General features: G+C 40.7%; 1 protein-coding gene across 2 annotated transcripts in view; it reads left to right on the top strand.

Moving 5' to 3' along the window:
• Positions 1-25,972, top strand: part of Sil1 (SIL1 nucleotide exchange factor) — a 264,404-nt gene that overhangs the window by 21,882 nt on the left and 216,550 nt on the right. The window contains exon 2 of one of the 2 annotated variants that reach the window (XM_070036110.1): positions 24,133-24,208. The exons of the other annotated variant lie outside the window; for it this stretch is intronic. The gene's annotated coding sequence lies outside the window, so the exon portion shown is untranslated. The remainder of the gene's footprint in view (positions 1-24,132; positions 24,209-25,972) is intronic. 2 annotated transcript variants of the gene reach the window in all.

Below are 25,972 nucleotides of genomic sequence, written 5' to 3'. Positions count from 1 at the left end.
ATGCTGTACTACCATTGAGTCATGTCTTTAGCTCTCTTTTTACATTGATTACTTATTTATTTTTGGTTGTGGGGCTTGACCTCTGGGCCTGGGTGCTGTCCCTGAGACTCTCTGTGTTCAAGGCTAGTGCTCTCCCACTTGACCCACAGCACCACTTCTGGTTTTAAGTAGTTATTTGAAGACTCTCACAGGGACTTTTCTGTCTGGACTGGCTTCAAACGATGATCCTCAGATCTCAGACTCTTGAGTAGCTAGGATTACAGGCATGAACCACTGGCGCCTGGCTTAGCTGATTTTTGTATTGAAACTTTCAAATTCCTCACTTCCTGTTCTTATGTTCTTCAGCTATTTTCTTTTTGGTTACCATGGGATTACATTTCACATCCTAAAGTTAAAATACTAATTTGAATTTATACTAGCTTAACTTAAATATTATTCAACAACTTTGCTCACTGAACAGCTCCATTTTCCATCCCCTTTACTTGTTAATGTCATAGTATTAAACATTGTATCAAAAAAGGTGAAGTGTTATTTCTAATGCATTAATTTCTTAATATATGTACAAAACAAATTATGGTGTTACAAACCTAAGTTATAATATTATGCATTTGTTTTTACTGAGATATTTGTTTCTATGGCATCAAGTTACTATGTAGCATCCTTTTATTTTACTTTATTTTATTACTTTTTTGCCAGTCTCTGGGGCTTGAACTCAGGGGTTGGGCACTGTCCCTGAGTTCCTTTTGCTCAAGGCTAACACCTACCAGTTGAGCCACAGCACTATTCCTGGCCTTTTCTGTTTATGTGGTACTCAGTAATGGAACCCAGGGTTTCATGCACCCTAGGCAAGCACTCTTCCACTAAGCCACATTACCAGGCCCATCCTTTTATTTTAAGCTACAGAACCCAACATTTCTTGAAGAGCATATCTACTGATAATAGACATGTTTTTGTGTATCTGGGAATACTTGGATTTCTCCTTTATTTTTGCTGGTACTAGAGTCTGAACTCAGGGCCTTGTGCTCTCATTTAGCTTTTTTTGTTCAAGGCTGGTATTCAACCACTTGAACCATAATTCTACTTCCTGATTTTTACTGGTTAATTGAAGGTAAACCTTTTGATTTGTCTTCCCAGGCTGGCTTTGAACTGAGATCCTCAGATCTAAGCCTCCTGAGTAGCTAGGATTATATATGTGAACCACTGACTAGCTAGCCTAGTCCATCTTTTTGCTGATTATTTTGGAGCTAGTCATTGTTATGCCTCTGCTAGCCTTGAATTGTTATCCGCTTCATAATAGCATTACTAGTCTTTTCTTTTGAAAGACAGTTTTGCTGGATATAGTATTATTAGTTGAAAGTTTTATTTTAGCAATTTGAATGTATCATCTCACTGTTTTTTGGCCTTCCACATTTCTGGTGAAATGTGGATTGAGGATTCCATATATAACTAGTCACTTCTACTTTCAAGATTCCGTCTTTCATTATAATGTATCTTTTTTTTTTTTGGTTGTGAGGCCTGAACTCTGGGCCTAGGCGTTGTCCCTCAGCTCTTCAGCTCAAGGCGAGCGCTCTACCACTTGAGCCACAGCGCCCTTCCGCTTTTTCTGCTTATGTGGTGCTGAGGAATTGAACCCAGGGCCTTGTACCTGCAAGGTAAGCACTCTACACTGAACCACCTTCCTAGCCAATGTGTCTTGATTTGTATCTGTTTGACTTCATCTTATTTGAAGTTCAACTTCTGGGATGTTAATGTTCATGTCTTTCATAAGATTTGTGAAGTTTTTTTTTTTTTTTTGGGTCCGGTCATGGGGCCTGAACTCTGGGCCTGGGCGCTGTCCCTCAGCTCTTCAGCTCAAGACTAGCGCTCTACCACTTGAGCCACAGCACCACTTCCAGCTTTTTTTCTTTTTGCTTATATGGTGCTGAGGAATCGAACCCAGGGCCTCAGGCATGCAAGGCAAGCGCTCTACCACTGAGTACCTTCCCAGCCCAAGATTTGTGAAGTTTTTGGCGATTCACTTTTTACATGTATTCTCTCTGATTTTTACATGTATTCTCTCTGTCCCTTGCTTTTTCTCTCTCTCTTAATGGAGTTCTCACAATGTCTTTGCTTGATGATTTGCTTGATGATTACCTGAAAACAGACCCAGATTTTCCTGCTCTATCTCAATGAAAATCACAATTAGGCCAAAGGTGCTTTCCTCAGTGTTGGTAGTTTTGAGCCACAGAGTGTCTAGGGCTCTTGGGCTGGAGTAACTAACCCAAAGGCTTGTTACTTTGGCTCCTGAGTAGAGGCTTATGAATTCAATTTCTAGAGGCCAGAGGCATAGCTCTAGCTGCTCAAGTCAGTCAGAGGCTTACTGCTTTGGACCTTAACTGTCTATGGTCCTAGACTGCACCCAGAAATTCATGGCTTACAGCAGCAGCATGTGGTTGATGCTAGTGTTATAGCTCTAAGCTTTGTGTGTCCGAAACCTTGGCTTCAAACAGAAGTTTATGTTTCAGTTCTGTGGCATTTGGTATTAGGGCCCTTAGTCCTTAGGGCTTTGAAGTTTACTGGAACTCTTCCAGTGACTGGGGTTTGTAGTCTCTCAACTTTGAATGTTCATAGCCATCTGTGGCTTTCTGTTTCCTCTTGACTTCCATCATCCTTTTTGTGTCTACTGTTCTTGTTTCTATCCTGACCACTCTCTGGAACTCTTCAGAGGCATTCTTGATGTTAATGCTGTTGCTACACCACTATTGCCACAACTGGCACTGAGGCTGCTAACAAGACTGACTCCTCTTCATGTTACCAGTTTAGCTTTCTGAAGCTATGATAAAGATCACAAGTAAGGAAGAAAAGCCCACTAGAGGAAAGCCCTTTTTTGTTGCAACACTGGGGGTGTGAGGTAGTACAGGAGTGTTTCCGGATGACTTAAGAATGAGCTAAACAACTTAATTATATAGCTAGGAGGGGTTGGTTGTAGCAGTTGATATGCAGATGAGGTGAATGTAACTTATACCATTCAAAGCACAACTTCAGCTTTATCAAAACCTTAATTTTAGCCAACATTAACACATCTATCACTGAATTTTGGCTTGGTCACTGGCAGAGTGATCTTCCTCCTTTGGACCTATTTAGGACCCACAAGGTCTGGAAAATCAAGGCAGAGGCCTGGCTCTCTGGAGTAGCTTCCAGTTGGATCCTCTAAAGTTCATCATGATTATCCTGCCTGGAGTGATAGCATTTGGTGTACTGGTGCAGTTTGTAACTAGAATAAGACTTCCTGACACAGGAGTCATGTGTTCAACAGCCATGGTTACAGTGTCCCTTGCAGGGAGAATGTGGTTCTTTCTGGGTAATTCCTCACTCAGGGCTGCAAGGTATACAGACTTCTTATGGTACAGGCTTCTTATGGTAGAGATATAGCTCTGTTTGATTATTCAAATAGCCTGCTTCTCATAGCTTCATGTTCACAGGAAAAAACATCAAAGGATTTCTGCAGAAGATGACTCAACAGAGCCTTAACTTACATTCTCAGTGATGTTTAGGTATCATTATACCTGTATCAATACCTAGGAAGAATTGGGTCCTTTTTATTTTTTATTTTTTGCTCTGAGACTGGGACTTGAACTTGCTATCTAATGCTTGCTTTTGCTCATTGGCTGTTATTCTACCACCTAAGCCAGCTCTCCAACCAGAGTTGTGTCCCTTTGATCTGTTTTAGTAGTGCCCTGCCAGCTCATTTAGTCTTTGTTTCCATCTTCCTTCAATATTTTTTCTTTCTTCCTTAGACTGGTAAATGTCCATTGTCCTACTATCCTATCCACTAATTCTTTCTTCTGCCAGCCACACCTGCCTTTGAATCCTTTCATTGAAATTTTTATCCTAATCATTGTACTTTTAAGCTCCCTGATTTTTTGTTGGTTTTCTATTTCTTTTTATTTACATGTCTTTCTTTAGTTCTTGGAGTATCTTTAAGATAGGTATTTAAATTTTTCTCCCCATGAGTACTAGAGTTTGAACTCTGGGCCTTGTACTTATTCAACTTATTTGCTTGAGCAATGCCTACAGCTCTACTTTTTGCTGGCTATTTTGGAGCTGGAATCTTGTGAACTTTTTTGCCTATGAACAATGGACATGGACCATGACTTTTTGGATCTCAGTCTCTTGAGTAGTGGAATTACAAGTGTGAACCACCAGTGCACACTTGTATGTGTGTTTGTGTTTGTGTGTATATGTGTGTATATTTGTATTTGTGCCTGCCTCCCTGCTTCCCTGCCTGCCTGCCTGCCTGTCTTGTCTTGTCTATCTGTCTGTCTGTCTGTACTGGTGCTTGAACTCCAAGCTTCTGGCTTTGTGTTCGTTTAGCTTTGCTTTCTCACTTGAGCTGTAGTCCCATCTCTGCTTTTTGTTGATTGTTTTGGAGAAGGAACCTTGCTGGACTGATTTCAAACCTTGATCCTTCATGTATCACCTTCCTGAGCAGTTAGGATAACCTATTCTAGTAGATAGTAGTCTTTGTTTAGTTGATCTTCCATCAGGTCGTGTGAGGGCCAGTGTCTTCTGGTTCTTTTTTCTCTGACTATGCCAGATTTTCCATTTCTTAGTATGAATTGTATTTTTTGTTAGAAACTGGGCATATGAAATCTAATGTAGTGACTCTAGAAATTAGGTTGTCTACTACATTTCCAGAGTCTATGAGAGTCTTTTAGGTCTTTTTTTTTTTTTTTTTTTTTTTTTTTATCATGCTGGGAATGGAATCCAGAGCTTCATACATGCTTTGGACAGGTTGTCTGTTTTCTGGAAATTAGACTCTGGTATATATTTTCAGGTATCTTTGGGTCTTTTCTAAGCCTGAACTTTTCCCTGCTAATGTATTTGATGTTCTAATTTTCCCCATTTTTTTGGTTGCTCTTTAATCAGAAGCATCAATCCATGATCGCGTAACCAGTATTTGGAAGGCAGATCTGTTTTTGTACATCCTAGCTGCTACTGTAGGAATACCTTTGGAGCTGTCTGCCATGAGTTTGAAGACTGGATAGCTGCTTCTGTGATAAAAGAGTTTGGAAGTTGCAACTCTTGAATGGTCTCAGAAAGATTCTGTCAGTGCAATTGTCTAAATGGGGAGATTAGTTTTGATATTTTCTACTCCATTTTCCCAGAATCTTTTCCCTTATGGCTTTCTGGTAGTTTCCTCATCTGAATAAGGATTTTCTTATGCTCACTTCTTTAGAGAAGTTAGGATGAAATAAGATAATGCATGTTGTGTGCTCACATAAGGCAGGGTACTCAGTGAGTAGGGAGGATCATAAAATCTTTAAAGAGCTCATTAAGAGAGAAGCTGTGGATATGGCTTTAGGTGTTGGGAGAAGCTAGCCAAGGACATGAGACAGTCTGGTTGTGTTTGCCTTGTTAAGGATGTTCTTGGCAAAGGTATTTAAAGTTAAGCTCAAATTTATGTCTTTTTCTGGGGAAGGTGAACAACTACTTGAAGTAGATAAAAGCAATAGGCAGGGGGCTGGGAAGATGGCTCAGTGGTAGAGCGCTTGCCTTGCATGCATGAGGCCCTGGGTTCGATTCCTCAGCACCACATAAGCAGGGAAAAAAAGCCGGAAGTGGTGCTATGGCTCAAGTGGTAGAGTGCTAGCCTTGAGCTGAAGAGCTGAGGGACAGCGCCCAGGCCCAGAGTTCAGGCCCCATGACCGGACCGCCCCCCCCCCCAAAAAAAAAAAAAAAAAGGCTGGAAAAAAGCAATAGGCAGAAGCATTGAGTGGCAGTCTGAAAAAACTGCTGTATCTTTTGAGGAGGGGTAGAGTCTAATATTAGAGGAAACTTCATGGGAACTCTGGCCCTTTTGAGTTAGATAGACCTGCCATGTGTATGTGATTTGACCTTGGTCAACTAACTTCTACTTCTCTCTGAGCTATGATGATCTAATCTTTAAAAGGGAAATGATAATGTTGATTTGTAGTATTAGATGAGAATTAATATATGTAAAACATTTAGTACAGTGTCTATCACACAGTATATCTTTAGTAACTGATAGATTAAAACAAAATATATCTCTTGAGAAGTTAAATTATTCTAAACTCCTCTGGGCAGTTAAAACTTTTGTGAAATGTTCATCTACATCTTGAGATCCATTGATCCTTTAGTCAGTTCTTACAGAGCATGTGCCACACTTCCCCCATCTGACTGCCCATTATACTTAGATAACTCCACAAACTTCTTTTGGTTAAATTACTTTTTATGTTCTGATCTTTGTCCATCTGTCTGGCAGCCTCATTTTCTCCTTTACCTTCTATATTTTGGCTATAGTAACCTTTCTGCTTCTTGAACAGAGGGCCTTTGATCCAATTGTACCCTCTGCCTTTAACACTCTTCTTCATCTGTACTTGATAGACAACTTAACTATTGGCAATTTGCATCCATTCTGTTATTTATGAGAAAGTCCTACTATAAAGTGACTGCTTAAAAAAAGTGACTATTTAAAGTATCATAATATAACTATCTGTCTTAGTCCATTTCTATAGCTGTAACAAAACTTCTGAGATTGGCCATTTGTAAAGAATAGAAGCTTACTGTGGTTCATGGTTTTGGAAGGTGGGAAGTCTGAATGTGATGCTAGCATCTACTTTGCTTCTGGTGAGGTCCTTACATCTTCACTTGTTAAGAAGAACACAGACAAAGGGAGCCAATCCAATTTATAGTAACTGCACTCAAGAGAACTACCTAGTTCTGAAAGAATCTGGTATTTCGTCATGAGAGCAGGGCCTCCATGACCTAATCACTGCTGCTGCTGCTACTACTACTACTACTACTTTTTAAGGCAGTACTAGGGCTTTAATCCCTGGCTTCATGTTCTCTCAACTTGCTTGATCATAACTGATGCAATGACATTTGAACCAAGCATCCAACCCAGATACTTTTCTGCCTGATCTGGCTTTGAACCTTGATCCTTCAGGTCTCAGCCTTTTTTTTTTTTTTTTGGTCAGTCATGGGGCTTGAACTCAGGACCTGGATGCTGTCCCTGAGCTCTCTTGTTCAAGGCTAGTACTTCTAGCACATATCCACTTCCGGTTTTCTGGTGGTCATGGTCTTCCCTGCCTGGGCTGGCTTTGAACCATGATCTTCAGATCTCATCCTCCTAAGTAGCTAGGATTACAGGTGTGAGGCACCGGTACCCAGCTAGGTCTCAGCCTTTTGAGTAGTGAATATTACAGGTGTGAGCCACCAACATCTGCTTCTTAGTCATTTTTTTTTAAAGGTCCTATCCTCAATACTAGATTTGAGAATCAGATTTCAGCATGAGTTTTTCCGGAGAAAAACCATACCAAAATGTGATATTTTTCTTTCTTGATTGCTTGTTAACTCTTTTTTCTTTTCACTCAAATGTAAGTTTCATAAATGTGGGGACCATATCTATCTTTCCTGTACACAGTTGTATTCTAATGTTAAGAACTACTTGGCATATAGATGATTAAACAACACTTGTTCAATGAATGAATTTGCAAATAAGAATGTGTTCTTTTATTACTCAGAACCTGGTACATAGGTGTTCATATTCATATTGCTTTATTACCTAAATAAATGTAATCAAAATGTTTTTCTTTTTAGTTCATTATTTAAGTGCTTTCCCTTCTCTTACCCCTCTAGTAATTAGAACATTCTGAGGAGAGACCAGTTTCCCCTCCCTTCAATTTATGTAGCTCTTTTTCTTCTTGACATTTTGTTATTGGAAAGGAGAATTTGTAGTTGCTGGGCTTTGAGCATTGATTTTTAGGTTTTCTGTTATAAGGAAGCAAGCTCTAATGCGTTTGTGTGGAATAAACACAAAAGCTCATGACATGGCAAATTTATCTCTTTATTTTCTCCTGACACTTTTTGCAGTACTACTGAAGTGCTTAGACATAGTCATGTGCCAAAATCTGCAAATTGACAATGGCCATATAGAAGCAAAATTTATACAATGTGAGTGGGTAGCAAGATGAATCATGAGAGGTTGGAGTAAAGGATGGTGCTTCTTTTTCTGGCAGTGGTCTGGTTTTACATGGCAAATACTGGCCATGTGAGTGAAACAGACTAATTTAATTCTCCACATTTTATAGGCCCTGTAGCCTTGGGAGCTGCAGAAACTGTAGGGGGCTACTCAGTGCTGTTGTGTGTACCTAGGACAATCCTTTTGGCTTTGCTAAAGAGGTATTCCAAAGTCCTTGAAATAAGAAGGTGTGGGGCTCTTGACACTTTTGAAGTATTTGAATTGTAAATGTTATTAGCACTGAAGACCTTGCCATTAGAGAATAAAACCCCAGGAATGGATATGAACAAAAGGTGGTATCTGGAGCAGGGCTAGCCAACAGAAAGATTGGTTGTGTTCCTATTGATAAATGTAGCAGTGCAGATATTGGTCACCACTCATTTGAGTTCCATTCTACTCTAGGCTACCTTTTACTTCCCTTTAAGTGTCTCAAGTGAATGACATTGGATAAACTTCAGTTTTATCATTCACTTATTTCCTTTTCTTAAAAGTTTAACCTTGTGGCTGAGTCCAAGAGTATTTGGCCACTTTTGCTCCTACTCTGCTGTGTTTGCTCTTGCTATGGTTAGTAACCATCTTTTTTTCCTTCTGGGAATTTTATATTAAAAATTCTTATGAAATTCACTTTTATTGAAGTTCTTTCCCCCTTTTTATGCAAGAATTTCAGCTACAAGGCAGAAAGACTGGTATTTGAGGATTTGGGAACCAGAAGGTGAGTTTTTGATAGAACAGTTGACTAGCTTTCTCAAGCAACTTTATCTGGGCTTAAAAATCATTACGTGGGGACTGGGAAGGTGGCTCAGTGGTAGAGCGCTTGCCTTGCATGCATGAGGCCCTGGGTTTGATTTCTCAGCACCACATAAGCAAAAAGAAAAAAGCCGGAAGTGGCGCTATGTCTCGAGTGGTAGAGCACTAGCCTTTTTTTTTTTTTTTTTTTTTTTTGTCGGTCGTGGGGCTTGAACTCTGGGCCTGGGCGCTGTCCCTCAGCTCTTCAGCTCAAGGCCAGCGCTCTACCACTTGAGCTACAGCGCCACTTCCGGTTTTCTGGTGATTTATTGGAGATAGGAGTCTCACGGTCTCTCCTGCCCGGGCTGGCTTTGAACCGCGATCCTCAGATCTCAGCCTCCTGAGTAGCTAGGATTACAGGCGTGAGCCACCAGCGCCCGGCTAGAGCGCTAGCCTTGAGCTGAAGAGCTGAGGGACAGCGCCCAGGCCCAGAGTTCAGGCCCCACGACAGGACCCACCACCCCCCCCCCCCCCCAAAAAAAAATCATTACATGTAACCGGGCGCCGGTGGCTCATACCTGTCATCCTAGCTACTCAGGAGGCTGAGATCTGAGGATCACAGTTCAAAGCCAGCCTGGGCAGGAAAGTTCGTGAGACTCTTATTTCCAATAAGCCACTAGAAGACCGGAAGTGGTGCTGTGGCTCAAGCAGTAGAGCGCTTGCCTTGAGCTGAAGAGCACAGGGACAGCACCCAGGCCCAGAGTTCAAGCCCCACGACCAACCAAAAAAAAAAAAATCATTACGTGTGTATGCGTGCAAATGTGTGCGGAGGGTGGAAGGGATAAGAAAGCTCAGTAGAGCTAGGTGCCAGTGGCTAATACCTACAATCCTAGCTACTCAGGAGGCCTAGATTTTGAGGCTCTTGGTTCAAGATCAGCCCAGGCAGAAAAGTTTACTAGACTCAATCTCTAAAATAAAGAGGGCTTGGAGGCAGAGGTCAAGTAGTAGAGTGAGGGGCCTGAGTTCGGAACCCAGTGCCAAAAAAGTGTGTGTAGGGGACATTGAACATGATCAAGGACTACTATCACCTGTGGAAATAACAGTGAAACTCCCCACCTTCCTTGTTCAGTTGATATACACTAATGAGAAATGTGGGGAAAAAAAAGAAAAAAAATACTCTGCATCCAATTCTGCCAAAAAAATTATTAGTAAGCTTTCTCTTTTTTTTTTTGTCTCTCTTCAGTCTTTTCTGTGATAAATCATAAACTCTACTTAATCTTTTTTCACTTAATCTATTTCTAGGTCCCCTGTGTTGTTTCTGCAATTCTTTTCAAAGAAGTGTTTTAAGAAATTTTCTCACAGCTATCTTTTGACTAGAGTTGAAGGTAATATGTTTTGATCCATCCCTTCCACTACTCCACTCCATACCCCAGGCTATAATTGTTTTTTTCCCATTTCTTCCCTTCTCTCCCTTCCGTCTTCCTTTCCTCCTTGATGTAGAATGGTGGTCAGGATAAATAAATTGTATTGTTACTGTCTCCTAACCTATTTTGATTACCTGTGATTCTGTGTCATATAAGGTGGATTGTCCAGTCCCCAAACTAGAGATTCTTCTGACCTTCAGAGTGATGATACTCTAAATTTCTGTCATCCCTAGTCAAGCTTTTCATTAAATAAAATTAGATGAAAGGTTATGTGTATTGTTAAAACTAAGCATGACTCTGTTTTCCTCTTATCTTACATCTTAAGTGAGAACTTTTTAAAACGAGCTACATCTTTGTGTTCACAATGATTTTGGTGTGTCATGCCTCTCAGTCCCTACTTCTCCTATTCTTCCCCTTCCTCCCTATTTTTCATTTCCTCCTCCTCCTCTTCCTCCTCCTCTTTTTCCTCCTCTTCCTCCTCCTCCTCCTCCTCCTCCTCCTCCTCTTCCTTCTCTTCCTCTTTTTCCTCTCTCTCTCTCTCTCTCTGTCTCTGTCTCTCTCTCTCTGTCTCTATCTTGCTCTCTCTCGTGAGGGTTCTGGGGCTTGAACTAAGGGCCTTGCACTCTCTTGGTTTTGTTGTTCTTGGAGGGCACACTACCACTTGAGTCATGCTTCTATTCCTCTCTTCCATATTCTTCACCTGTTTATCTAGTAGAATCAAGAGTCTGCTGTGGAACAGCTTTCAAATGTCTCTTATACCTCACACACATACACAGAAACACAGATAGTTCCAAGGAATAGACACTTCTCTAAGAGGAACTCACCCTGTTTCATGCAAGTGCTTCTATTGCAGCAAAATCCTGAGACTTTGAAAAAGAAAATTAGTTGCTTTTCTTTTTCCCTCCCCCAAGAGGCCTCAGAGCTCCTAAAATAAACCCTAAGAAATCTGGTACTTATAGCTTCAGCTCAGAAAGCAGACAAATTGCAAATCTGGTACAGTAAGCCTCTCCTCTCCTCTGATCTTTTTCTATTTTCTTTCTCAATTTATTTTAACATCCCCTTTCAGGTTTTGCCATTTAGAAACTTGATTCAGGCCTTTCTTGGCCAGCTCCTGGCAGGAGAAGCAGCAGGGCTTCCAGTCCTGATTTACAGTTTACATTTCTTCTCCATTTCCTTGCTTTGCTGCCCTAGTTCATCACCTCCCAGCATCCTACTGGTCCTTTTTCCATCAGAAAGGAAACTGTTGTGTAGTGACATGTAGGTTTGTAATTTTGATGGCAGGAGTACTAGTCTACTTATTTGGGCAAATTTGGGAGCTTGTTTTATTCATGTACGGATAAATGAAGTGGTCCCTGCACCCATTTTATTTTAATTAATTAATTAATTTGTTGGTGTGGGGCTTGAACTCTGGGCCTGGGTGCTGTCCCTCAGCTCTTCAGCTCAAGGCTAGCGCTCTACCGCTTGAGCAACAGCACCACTTCGGATTTTTTAGTGGTTTATTGGAGATAAGCTGCCCAGGCCGGCTTTGAACTGCGATTCTCAGATCTTAGCCTCCTGAGTAGCTAGGATTACAGGCATGAGCCACCAACGCCCGGCCCTGCACCTATTTTAGTACCATTTTTCTTTCTCTATGCTGTCCCTCTATCCTCCATGAACCCTGCTGCCAAGGGAAATGGGGAATTCTTTCCCAGGATTAATTCTGGAATATTATCCTATGAAGTTACAAAATATTGTTTCAGAACAAGATATCAGAGAGTCTCACTGTAGTACCCATGGAACAAGTTGACCTTTCAGTTCAATTTTTTTCAACATCTTTGTGGACCCATTTGAAGAGAGTTCAAGCAACAATTAGGACTAAGCAAAGAAAACTAACTTGAAGTTAGAATATTTTAATGAGAAGCTTAAAATATCAGAATCTACTGTGACATAATAAACAGGAGTTTGGGCTCTATTATTTTCCTACTTTGTCCTTCCCATTTTTTTTTTTTTTTTTGGCTTGGTCTTGGGGCTTGAACTCTAGGCCTGGGTATTGTCCCTCAGCTCTTCAACTCAAGGCTAGTGCTGTACCACTTGACCCACAGTACCACTTATGGTTTTTTCTGTTTATGTGGAGCTGAGGAATCAAATCCGGGTCCTCATCCATGTGAGGCAAGAACTCTACCACTGAGCCACCTTCCCAGCCCCCTTTTTGTATTTTTTTTCTCCCAGAAAAAACAAAAACAGAAACAAAAACTTGAGGACTTTTATTTCTTTGGTGATGGAATGAAGATCTTGCCTACTGAAAGGAAGGTGGAGGGAGCAAAGGTGGACCTGCTTTTAGGTACTGCTAAATCTGGAAACTGGTTTATTTCGGGAAGGGTTAAACTAGATCCATTTGCCTCCACCAAGGATTCTTAGGGACTAACTACATTTTCCAAGTTGTTTCTAGATTGCATTATTCAGCTCCTTGAATTCATTTGAGAAGCAGTTAGTTTGATATTTTATTTAAGGACTTGGGCTTTGGAATCACACTGCTTTCTAATTCTGTCTCTGCCATTTATTAGATTTGTGAACTTGAAAATGAGGTTTAATCTCTGAGTCTCAGTTTCCTTATCTGTAGTAGGATGATAATGATGACACCTATGATGCATGTTTGGTATGATCTTGGTAACTGGTTAGTAAATTCTCTTTAAATGTTAGCTATGATTGTTATTTTTGATAGTGATGAAAAATCACATTGGTTTGAATGTGTCTCCTGAAGTTGATGTGTTGAGAATAGTCCTCTGAGTGACAGTTTAGGAGGTGAGACCCTTAAGTAATGATCAAGTGCTGGACACAAGGATCATACCTGCAATCCTACATACTCAGGGGTGACATCTGAGGATTACAGTTCAAAGCCAACCTGGGCAGAAAAGTCTGTGAGACTCTTACCTCCAGTTAGCCACCCAAAATAGCCAGAAATAGAGCTGTGGCTCAAGTGGTAGAGTGCTGGCCCTAAGTAAAAAGGCTAAGGGATAGTGCCCGGTACTAAGTTCAGGCCCCAGAACTAGCACCAAAAAAATAGAGGTGATTAATGTCCTCATTAATAGATTAATGCTTTTATTACCAGAGTAGGCTTCTGATAAAGGGGTGAATTGGGTCTCTCATCCATATGATTCTTTTTGTTATGTTATAATACAGCAAGAAGGACCTTATCAGTTGCTGCTGGTTGGATCTTGGATTCTCAATCTCCATAACTGTAAGAAATCTTTGTTCTTCACAAACTACCTGGTCCTTAGGTATTTAAAAAAATTTTTTTTTTATTAAAAAGGTGATGTACAGAGGGGTTACAGTTACATAAACCAGGTAAAGAATATATTTCTTTTAAGACAATATCTACCTGGTCTTAAGTATTTTATTATAGTAATATAAAATGGACCAATATTAACCTTTTGGCAAGACAAAAGCTGGTAGAAAATAGCTAGAATAACCTTGAAGAAAATATAAGGGGTAGAGAAAAAGTATGTAGCAAAATGGACAAATAGGAAAACGGAACATTTTGATGTATTTTGAATACTGTTATTTCATTAGAAAACTGGAAGAAATCTCTTTTATTAGTCCACCAAACTAAATGTTCCCCCAGGAATTCCAAAGTGGTCTTGCTGGCTTTTCAACAGATTGAGAAGCCATAGCAGCCACAATATCCTCTATTACCAAGATATCATTATTTTTACAAAACATTCTGCTGTGTTTTGCCACCTGCGCTTTCAAGTGTTGTAAATAATTAAAGTTGAACTCTATTTGTCAGAATAGGTACAAAAAGTACATCTGGCGATGCTATACTTTTGTCCTGACAATGTGTTTATTAGCTTGCTTGATAATTCCAGGATTGGTTAATTTGAAACTGTACCAATACTGAACCTGGAAGTTTCTAGAGTGGATCACAGGATAGCTCTTCTTCCCAGTGTTTTTGCTGTGGTCCTTTTGGGTATGAGGGGAAGCTAAAGTACTTACTTGTGGGCTGATAATCCTCCCCAAGCATGTCTGTGTGGAAAAGAATAAGTTGTTAGATGGAACAGAGTGACAGAGGTTGGGAACTTCTCAATTTGTAAAACAGTTGGGTGCAAACAAGTAAATTAGATGAAAATCTTTCTTAGACAGTTGGATTTGGTTTCTCATGAAGATGTTAGATTTTGGGCTATTTCTCTCCAGACCTGCTCACTAGAACACTAAGAGGTTGGCTCAGCCTCTGATAAAGCTTTCATTATGATGATGGTGGAAGAAAGAAGAGGCTCATCTGAAGGTTCTGCAGTATAAATGCTGTCAATGCCCATTACTCTTAGTTCTTGGGGTCATTCATCACTCTGGCTGGTGAGGCTATGTATACATAAAGGAGCAAGGCACAGTGTTCCTGAATGCAAGCCTACTATTATAAGCACTCAGATTTAGAGCCTGATTTTGCTACTTGTAAGTGGGTAGTCCTAAAATCCTTTGGCTGCTGTAATAAATCAACACAAATTTGGTGGTTTATTCTCTCATAGCTGTAGAGGTCAGAGATCTGAAATGAATATTACTGAGTTGAGGTCCAGGTGTTGTGCTTCCTCCAGAGACTTGGGACACAATCTGTGCCTTTTCCCAGCTTTTAGTGGCTGGCCACAGTGTTCCTTGGCTTATGGTCACTTATGACCACATCATTCCAGTCTTCAAGGTAGCATCTTTAAACCTTTCCCTCCTTTGTTTATAGGGCTCCCTTTTTCTGTGTCTTTGAAATCTCACTTTGCTTTCTTACAAGGACCCTTGTGGTTATACTTAGTCTATTTGTATAATCTAGGATAATCATTAAGATTACATCTGTAAAGGACCTTTCTACTAGGCACTGGTGGTTCATAATCCTAACACTTCATGAAGCTAAAGATATGAGGATTACAGTTCAGAGCTAGCCTGAGCAGACAAATCTGAGGGACTCTTATCTTCCACTAACTATCAAGAAGCTGGAAGTGAAGGTATGGCTCTTAAGGTAGTGAAAAAGCTGAACTAGAACAAGAAACCTTGAGTTCAAGCTCCAGTACTGGCACAAATTGTGTAATAAAAACCCCTTTACAAGTTTCACAAATTAGGACCTGATTTTTTTTTTTTTTTTGTCAGTTGTGGGGCTTGAACTCTAGGCTGGGGCACTGTCCCTGAGCTCTTCAGCTTAAGGTGAGTGCTCTATCACTTGAGCCACAGTGCCCCTTCTGGTTTTCTGGTGATTTATTGGAGGCAAGAGTTTCACGGACTTTCCTGCCTGGGCTGGCTTTGAACTGCAATCCTCAGATCTCAGCCTCTTGAGTAGCTAGGATTATAGGTATGAGCAACTAGTGTCTGACTTCGTGGACGTGATATCTTTAGAGAGCCATTGTTCTTATTCTGCTTGTCATAGTGGGTGACTTTGGGTAATTGACTTTCTGCCATGTGAACTTATTTGTAAATATAAAAATGGTAAACACAGGGCTGGAAATGTGGCTTAGTGGTAGAGTGCTTGCCTAGCATGCATGAAGCCCTGAGTTTGATTCCTTAGTACCACAGAAACAGAAAAAGCCAGAAGTAGCACTGTGACTCAAGTGGTAGAGTGCTAGCCTTGAGCAAAAGCAGCTCAGGGACAGTGGCCAGACCCTGAATTAAAGTCCCAGGACTGGAAAAATTAAAAAAAATGATAAACAGATTCTGTATGGAATTGTCTGAAATGAAATAGTATTGTTACTTGGCTAACTTCTATGGAAGGGAAAGAAGTTACTCCTTAAGAGTTGTTGGAAGGGAAAGAAGTTACTCCTTAAGAGTTGTTGGTGGGGCTGGGAAGGTGGCTCAGTGGTAGAGCGCTTGCCTTGCATGCATGAGGCCCTGGGTTCGATTCCTCAGCACCACATAAGCAAAAAGAAAAAAGCCGGAAGTGGCACTGTGGCTCAAGTGGTAGAGCGCTCGTAGAGCTGAAGAGCTGAGGGACAGAGCCCAGGCCCAGAGTTCAGGCCCCACGACCGGGCCCACAAAAAAAAAAATGAAAAAGACTGAATGTATGGTTCAAGTGATAGAGCATCTGCCTAGCAAACTGAAGACTCTGAGTTCAAATCCCATTACTACTAAAAAAAAGTTTATTCATGGGGCTGGGAAGTTGGTTCAGTGGTAGAGCGCTTGCCTTGCATGCCTGAGGCCCTGGGTTCAATTACTCAGCACCACATAAACAAAAAGAAAAAAGCTGGAAGTGGCACTGTGGCTCAAGTGGTAGAGTGCTAGCCTTGAGCTGAAGAGCTGAGGAACAGCGCCCAGGCCCAGAGTTCAGGCCCCACGACCGGACCCAAAAACAAAAAAAAGTTTATTCATGCTGGACAGTTTCCCCTCAAGACTAAGTTGACCCCATTTTGCTCTGGGCTCTTTAGATATCACCACATAGTCAGCAGGTATCACTGAGGGCATCTTCTTGTTCATCCTTCTTTTCCCTTTCTTAGTTTTTTTTTCATTACTCAAAAATTGTTATAGACAATTTGTGTTTCCCAAAATGTATGTGTTTCAGTATTAACTACAAATGTAGAATAAGGTAATGATTAAGGTTAAATGAAGTAAAATGGTTAGTGTTCCTTTAAGAAGAGACACCAAAAACATGTGTATATGTATACATATGTATGTACATACATGTGTGCATGTGCCTACATTGGGGAGAGATCATTGTTAGAATATGACAATACTTCTTCTAGAAACCAGAATGAGAGGCCCAGCCAGAAGCCTCATTAACTAGAATTTTGATTTTGGATTTCTAGCCTTCAGAATTACAAGAAAGTAAATTTTTGTAGTTTAAACCACTAGTCTGTGGTAGTTTGTTATGGCAGCTCAAGACTCACACCAGGGATATAAGCTGGTTGTTATCTACTTGTGTCTAGACACTTAGGAATAAGCTTGGACTCAAGAGTTATTCCATATTATTTAAAATTGTTTTGGCTGTGTTCCTACTTTCCCATGGATAATTGTAACTCCATAATGAAGGAAGAATATTATTTTTATAGTACTATTTAGTATCTGATGTGTCCCAGAGAGGTACTGTAAATATGTTTTATCTGTTTTGTTACCTGCTGTTTCATGAACACATCCCTGAAGCATTTCAATCTTATTTTTTTTTTTTGTCTAAAATTTTATTTTATTTATTTATTTTTTTAATTGTATTTTATTTTATTTGAGAACATACTGTACAGGGGGGCTACAATTACATGGGCAGGATAATGCATACATTTCTTACCAAGCATTGCAGCCTCCTCCTTTGTTTACCCTTCACTTCCCTTCCCCGCCTCCCCCCTCCCCCCACCCAATTTTACCCCCCTCCCCCCACCCAATTATACCCCCCTCCCCCCCCCCCCCCACACCGACATTGTAAAGCTGGTTTTGACATGACATTTTGTACTTCTCATTGTTGCAACAGGTCCACCTGAATCCTTAAACGACTTTTTGTCCCCATCTCCTCCACATGTTATACTGACATCAAATATAGTGAAAGCGGGGGTTACACTGTGGGGGAGGGACATACAAAGCAACAAAGAAATAATCTTATAAATGCGTTAGAAACACATGCATGAAAGAAACGAAAACATTAAAATACATATTTAAGAATGCAAATCAAAACAACATTGAGATATCACCTCACTCCAGTTAGAACAGCAAAAATCAAGAACTCTAACAACAACAGATGCTGGAGGGGATGTGGACAGAAAGGAACCTTACTTCATTGTTGGTGGGAATGTAAACTTGTTCAACCACTTTGGAAAGCAGTATGGAGGTTCCTCAGAAGACTTCACATAGATCTCCCCTATGATCCAGCAATCCCACTTTTGGGCATTTACCCAAATGTTTACAAACAAGACCACACTAAAGCTACCAGCACAACTATGTTTATTGCAGCATTATTTACCATAGCTAAGATATGGAACCAACCCAGATACCCCTCAGTAGATGAATGGATCAAGAAAATGTGGTATATATACACAATGGAATTCTATGCCTCCATCAGAAAGAATGACATTTCCCCATTTGTTAGGAAATGGAAAGGTTTGGAAAAAATTATATTAAGTGAAGTAAGCCAGGCCCAAAGAAGCATAGGTCCCATGGTTTCCCTTATTTGCAATATCTAGTATAGGTATGAGTCAAGCGGAAAAGTTCAATCTTATTTTTTATACTTGTCTTAGTGAGGGATTTTTTTTTTGATTTGCAAATTTGGAGATAATTACTATGTTCCTTAATTTCTGTCTTCCTTTCCATTTATTTCTGGTTCCAGGAGACAAGTCATGTGATTAGAAGGGTGATTTACAATAATGGTTTCTCTGGCTTCCTTGGCACAGTAGTGGAGGGTTGTCACCATTTTCTTAGCTGGGAAAAGGTCTCCCTCGCCTGGGTTCAGATGAACTAAAAGGCATGGTGCTCTGACTTCATACTACATTGAAAAATATATTTTACACTGGAGAATTTCTGAGCATAGGGCAGAAGAGTCTTACATGGTTTCTTTATCATATGATTAAGGATGTTATGTATAGAACATTGCACACAGCATCATCACCTACATCTCTACAATTTCCCTATCCTGAGCCAACTTGTCCACAGGACTATCTTTCAATTTTCTCCCTCAACTGTTTTAGATAATTTGGTATTTATAAAACACCTGCATTTATATGCAGTATGTATGTATGTATATATATATATGTATATAAGGACCTCTGTGAGGTCCTTATTATATTTGGTTCAAATGAATGTAAGTGTATAGAGTAGCCTTAGCATTCAGAAGGGGCAGGACAGAGGGTCTGCCTGAATGCTATAAATCAAAGGCACTTTAAACTTCTATATATGTCACAGAACTGGGAACATCCTTCTGAGGTCCATGATGCTCTGGAACTTGAAACTGTAAGAGGAAGCAGTAGAGGAAGGGCTGTGTTGATAATGGTTTACTTTGTATTTAATTTTTCTTGGTATTTTTCCCCTGTGAGTCTCTTATTTCTTCCTCCTCTCCCTCTTCCTTCCTTCCTTCCTCTCTTCTTCTTCCTCCTCCTCTCCTTTCTCCTCCTCCTCTTTCTTCTTCCTCTTCTTCCTCCTCTTCCTCTTGTTCTCCTTTTTCTTCCTCTTCTTTCTTCTTCACTGGTCTTTGGGCCTGGACACTGTCCCTGAGCTTCTTTTGCTCAAGGCTAGCACTCTACCACTTGAGCCACAGTGGTACTGAGGAATCAAACCCAGGGCTTCATGCATGCTAGGAAAGCATTCTACCATTAAGCCACATTCTCTCTCTCTCTCTCTCTCTCTCTCTCTCTCTCTCTCTTTATATATATATATACATACATATACACACACACACATATATACATACATACATACATACTGCATATAAATGCAGGTGTTTTATAAATACCAAATTATCTAAAACAGTTGAGGGAGAAGATTGAAAGATAGTCCTGTGGACAAGTTGGCTCAGGATAGGGAAATTGTAGAGATGTAGGTGATGATGCCTGGAAAACAACTGAACACGGTAAGAAGGTAGAAAGGATTTGAATTAATGTAGAACAGCATGGGATCTCAGCTAGGAGGAGTCTGATCTGAGCAGGATATATAGAGAAAGATCACAGGGAGGATTTGTCTGTGAGAATGAGAAGAGACTGAGTGCAGTTAGATTTAGAATATTGGTAGCAGATTGGCTTCTCTGGGAAGACTGGCTTATCTTTGAGACCCCTTTTTTTCTACTGCCTCCACTTCATATGTCTCCCCATTATGATAGTCACATTTTAAATGTCTCCTAGAAGGCAGTAGAGGGGCCTCAGCCATCTCTGTATCTTAGCTATTATTGAATGCTGTGTCCATCACATAGGAAGTGCTACCCAGATAGCTGATGAATGTGTTTTAGGTAAGCCTGGGTCAGCTATGTAATAAGGATTGTGAAATGTCCAATAACAACTGTGAAATTCAAAGGTGTGGTGTAGGGCAATAGTGGCAACAAATATATAACTGGCTTAACTGAGAAGGAAACTTAACAGACTATAAATCATTCTTCAAGAATTTACTAAATATTTCAGGAGGGCCTTGACAACTCACATCTGTAATCCTAGCTTCTTGGGAAGCTGAGAACAGGAAGATGGAGGTTTGTGGACAGCTTGGACAGTTTGTAGGATCCCCATCTCAACTGCACCCATAGCTGGGTACATTTGTCACATGCATGTTATCCAATGCTATGTAGGAGGCTGAGTTAGGTAAGATGCCAGGCCAGTCCAGGCAGAGTAGTCTGAAAGATTCTGTCTCCACAGTGGGAAACAGTGGCATGTGTCTGTGACCCTAGCAATAATGAAAAGCCTAAACATAGGCAAATTGTGGCTCAGGTGCACCTGGGTGGGAAGTAAAATCCTATCCTGAAAATAACTAGTGGAAAATAGGACTGGAAGCATGGCTTAGGGGAATGTGCAAGTATAGCAACATGAGGCCTTGAATTCAAACCTAAGTACCACAAAAATTATTAAGCATTTCTTTTGTATCAAGTGTCAGACTAGTTGGGACTGTTAGGTATGTTCTGTGTACATGCAGGTGTGATATAGTCCCTATCCTTTATAGTCTAGCAAGAAGGGCAGCTATATATGACAGTGTGGTAGGTGCCATGATCAGGGAAGGACAGATTCTGTGGCGGCACCTAATTTTTCTGAGAGGGCTGGGAAAGCCCTCCTAGAAGGAAGTAGCTTTTGAACTGAATCCTCTAGGAATTTGTCAGATAAAAGAAAGAAAATGGTCTTCTAAGTAGAGGAAATGATTGTGCCAAAGTCTGGGGATGGGAAACAAAAGGTATTAGAGCAATGGAGAAAAACTTGTAGCCAGAATGAGGAAAGATGAAGTGTAAGACATTCTTTAGGAATAGGTGGTGAAGAGTTTGGGTATAGGGCTTGGCCTTTGTTCTGAGGGTCCTAGAAAAACATTGAATGGTTTCTAGCAGAGGAGGATAGGGTCAGATTTATGCTCTGGCTACAGCATAATCTCTCTAACATTTAATTACAGCGTGTACATGTAATTTGCCAATCTTGTATTCTGGGATCATTTGACATGGCAGACGAATTCCGCTGATTTGCTGCAAATTGTTTGCGGAGTATGGAGACTGTAGTGTGGGAGAGTATGGCCTGCCGCAGGCCAGAGTACCTGTGTTTGATCTCTGCACTGTAGCCCAAGGCACTGTTGCTGAGCACGAGGTATTGGGCTTTGAGACTACACTCCCACCTCTAGGCAGCTTTTCCTCCTCCCTCTCTCTCTCTCTCTCTCAGCTCTCATGGCAGAGCCTCTGCACAGCAGTTTAAAATTCCTCAGCCACTATACCTTCCACAGTTCCATGCTCTCTACAAATTGAAATTTTTTATGACAATGTCATATCAACAGGAAAAGTTTTGAAAAGTGGGGCTGAGAAATAAAGATCTCTGTGCTTTCTCTCCCTGCAAGGGAATTTTAAAAATATAGAAATTTCTAAGTTTTATGTTAAATATCCTTGGGGTTTCCTTTCCTTCCTTTCTAAAAGTTTTTCCATTAACCAAAAATCCGACAGAGACGCTTGTGGGAAGATAATTCCTTTTGGCTGGAGCTTAAGCTCCACGTTGTAAGCTTTTTAATTTTCTTTCATCTGCAGTGGGTTGGGACCCAACTGTGCAGTCGCCAGAGCTCATCACAGTCCTGTTGCTGGGTGAGTTATCTCTGTGAATCTCTGTTTCCCCTTGTACCTACCTAATGAAAGCCAAATTAAATCAATTTTTAATCAAGGGGATGAATGACAGCTTTTTCCTTACAAAAGCAACCACAAGGCCCCAAACTGCTGTAACAATAAAAAATGAAGTTTTTCCTTGCATGTGTGCTGTTAGGTATGGCCTTAATGTTAGGAAAAACAGGAGGCATTGGCATTTGGAAAGATGCCATGATAGGGAGATGAATGAGAGTGATTCCCTCCCTCTTCTTTTTTTTTTTCTTTCAGTCTGTGCATGTCTGTGTATTGCCAGCACTTTGCACAGGTACATAGTTTATGTCCAGAGGCATTTGAATAAATGATCATTTTGAACAAGGCTACCTTCTACTGTTTCCCCTCTCCCTGTCTCCTCAGTCTGCTATTTGTTTATTTATCCATTGTGCATTCATTCAACATAACATTCCTTCTGGGCTGGTATGAAGACCAATTGTAGGGGATAGGCTGAAGGAAAGAGTTCCCTTGAATTGGGCTGGGAAACATAGATCTTTCTTTCCTCTTTCAAACTATTTTGTTTTTTATTTTGGAAAATAAAATTCCAAGGTATTATCTAAAGCAGTATGATCCTCTTAAAAATTGCCTTCTGGCTGGACACTGGTAGCTCATGCCTGTCATCCTAGTTCCTTAGGAGGCTGTGATCTGGGAGTTATGGTTTAAAGCCAGCCCAGGCAGAAAAGTTTGTGAGACTCTTATTTCCAGTTATTCCAAAAAGCTGGGAGTAGGTGCTGGGAAGGTGGCTCAGTGGTAGAGTGCTTGCCTTGCATGCATGAGGCCCTGGGTTCGATTGCTCAGCACCACATAAGCAGAAAAAGCTGGAAGTGGCACTTTGGCTCAAGTGGTAGGGCACTAGCCTTGAGCTGAAGAGCTGAGGGACAGTGCTCAGGCCCAGAGTTCAGGCCCCATGACCAACCCCCCCCCCCAAAAAAAAAAAGCTGGAAGTGGAGCTGTGGCTCAAGTGGTAGACTCCTATCCTTAAACAAAAAGAAGCTCAAAGACAGCAACCATACCCTGAGTTCAAGCCCTGGGACTGGCACACACACAAAAAAATTCTTGTGTCTGTTTTAGTGGACACAAATGGCTCTACCAAATGTTATTTATTTATTTATTTATTTTTAGGCAAAGGAGAGAAGGAATAGGGCTGTTTTAGCTCAGTGATTACTCTTGTCTCCATGAGCAATGAAGGGTGAAACTATGTCCTTGCCTGATCCTTGATTCCCATAATCAGGCCTGGCTGTAGGTTCTGGGTTCCTAGTTCTAGGGAACTCATACAGGCTCTAAACCTTTGCAGCCTATTTTTTAGCATTTGCTGCTGTGTGTGTTTTCTGAGTGTTTCCCTTCATCTGAAGAAACAAATCTGAAGAAAAGAAGTGGCTTTTATTGAGAACTATTTAGAGAGACTTAAGAAATTGGATAGTGGATAATTCATAAACCCTGGATAGAGCAAGGAAGAGATTTATTAAAGTGGTATGGCTTCTTCCTCTGTGCTACCTGCTTAGATCAGGTTTTACTGAAAGCCTGTAGGGGCTATCCTCACCAGAGATGTGAGGGTGATTATAGTAATTTAGGCATGTGAGCAGGAACATTGGAGAAAGGAAGGAGAAAATTAATATATAAAATTGGATTGTGAAGAGAGGGAAAGGGAAGTGTCCAGAACCTGGATTTTTGGCTTGGGCAAGAGACCTAGGAGATCTAGAGGAGGATCAGGCTTATGGAGGGAAGAACATAGACTTAGCTTTGGATGATAGGTATATGAAACATATGAGAGAAGAATATAGCAGGCATATTCTCCAGGGAAAGAATTCTAAAGCTATGCTTAGGATCTCAAGCTGCTTTCCTGTTTAGGTTATCCATTAAGATGGGTCATTGTGTGTAGGTAATGCAGTTCAACTCTACATTCTGTTTACTCCTTATATATATATATATTTTTTTTTTAATTTTTTTATTTTTTATTGTGAAAATACTCTACAGAGGAGTTACAATTACATGGGCAAGATAATGAGCACATTTCTTATCAAGCATTGTAGCCTCCTCCTTTGTTTTCCCTTCCCATCCCTTCCCATCCTCCCCCCACCCCCGTCCCCCCACTCACTCCTTATATTAAGGGAAATAGATATTGGGAGTTTGCAAGAGCTAACTTCAAAGCGAGGAATGAGTTCGTAAGTTGAGTTTAAAAACTATTGTGGCACATTTATCCATGTAGAAGGCTTCCTTCAACTCTTCTCTTTTCTTCCCTTTCCATAAAACAGTTTTGAAAAGAGATTCCAGAGGCTTGCTAAGACAGCATAATGAACTATATGCCTGAGAACTGTCTAAATTGTCTGGGTAAGGTTCTTATATATCATATTACTGTATGTCAGCCCTTTACTCTAGGATATATTTGTTGAAAGAAATGCATGTTCTCAGTTTCAGCTCTCCAGCCCTTCAAAAAATAACCTGGTCTTATATCTAGGATTCCTTTCGAATTGTTTTTGGCAGCCCCCTTTTCCTCATCTATTCCAAGAAGTTCTTCCTGAACTCCATCCCCATCAGAATGTCTGCTTTCTCCTGCCTTAGGGTCATCTCTGAAAGACTCTTTAGCCCACTATTTACTGTGATTGCTGATTTGCTCATCTATCTCCATTACCTTTCTGGAAGCTCCTGGAGGATAAGACCCCTGTGTTTTTCTTTGTATGCCTATGTGGCACCTATTTGTGGATACTTAATGTATCCACAAGTAAGTATCCACAAATATGTATGGAAGGATGAATAATCTTTTGGTCAGACATGTTGGAATAGCACCTAAATATGTGCCTGAATAGATTTTTTAATCTTTTTCATAGTGTGCAAATTTATGCTCTTTGATAGCCTTCCCATTTGGAATGGTGAAAAAAAATCTTTGCAATTTTTTTTGATTGACATGACAGTTAACTACTTATCTGAGGTTGAAATGGCTTTGGTATGAGTGAACTTCAGACAATAACTGAACAGTGTGTCAGGCTGTGTGGACTAGTTTTCTCCTTTTTTTTGTTTTTTGTATTTTTTTTCTGGATGCTCTCCATGCTTTCCTGAATTACAACCCAAACATCTGGCTGCTTTAAGCCTGGACTGTGCCTGGTTGCTTATGGGAGTGGTTGCCTTTCAGAGTAAAAGCCTGCAGTATTAACCAAGGGACTACAGTGGCTGTTAGAGCCACCACGAGAGGAATCCTTGAGTGATGAGAGACAGAATGGAATAATTGGAAAAAGTTGTCTCTTATTTGGTGGGGGCAAGCCTTTTAGGCAAAATAAAGGAAGGCATTTTGAGAGACTAGACTGAGTGACAAAAATGGTAAGACCAGTCACAAGTGAAGTGGGTATTCTGTTAGGAACCTAGAATGAACTGATGTCTTTGTGTGAGGACAAGGAAAGGGAGGGCACTTGGCATCTCTTAAAAGGATGTTGTCTTGTTCATGCCCCGATGGGGTCGGGTCATACACTGCCCAAAATACAAATGCTTTTTGGCTGGATGTATTCTGCTTAGAGGCAGTGAGACAGACTATTTCTAGGAAATATTTACCTGGGTATCTGGCATGTCCTTCTTGTTAAGCAAGTCTGGTTCAGTGCGAAGACAAACTGGCAAGCCCATCCCCATGGATCCTACTGTGACAGGAGAAATTTCAGGGTCCTGCTGGCATCCCCATCACAAGCTCACTCACTGGAACCTAGAATCCCTTTGCAAGTTCCAGTCTAGTATGCTGCTGTGGGCAGAACTGAACCCCTGTCAGCTGCAGGCTGATCACTCCTGGCAGGCTGGGATTTGTCTGTTAGCATCTTGCAGGCCCCCCTGACCCTACCTGCTGTCATAAATCCTTTGTTTGCATGCATGAGTGTTTAGTGATACATCCTCTGAAGAACAGATGCCGAATGGGAAAAAGTAACACTCTTGGGCTTATATATCCCTCTTTTTGTTTCAGTTCACTTAAAATAAAATGTAGACTGATTTGGTGGTTTTCCATGTTCAGAATGTATTTGTCATATTCTTGCTACCCTATGGAGACCAGCAGAGCTGAGGAGAAACTACCTTATTAGGAGATACTAGAAGAAAACTGGCTTTCTCTTGGCACTTCTC

This window comes from Dipodomys merriami, unplaced genomic scaffold (genome assembly GCF_024711535.1).
Source record: "Dipodomys merriami isolate MVZ:Mamm:240054 unplaced genomic scaffold, mDipMer1.0.p SCAF_27, whole genome shotgun sequence".
Classification (NCBI taxonomy): Eukaryota; Metazoa; Chordata; class Mammalia; order Rodentia; family Heteromyidae; genus Dipodomys; species Dipodomys merriami.
The sequence above is the reverse complement of the archived record's forward strand: the minus strand, read 5'-3'. Positions and strand labels throughout refer to the sequence as shown.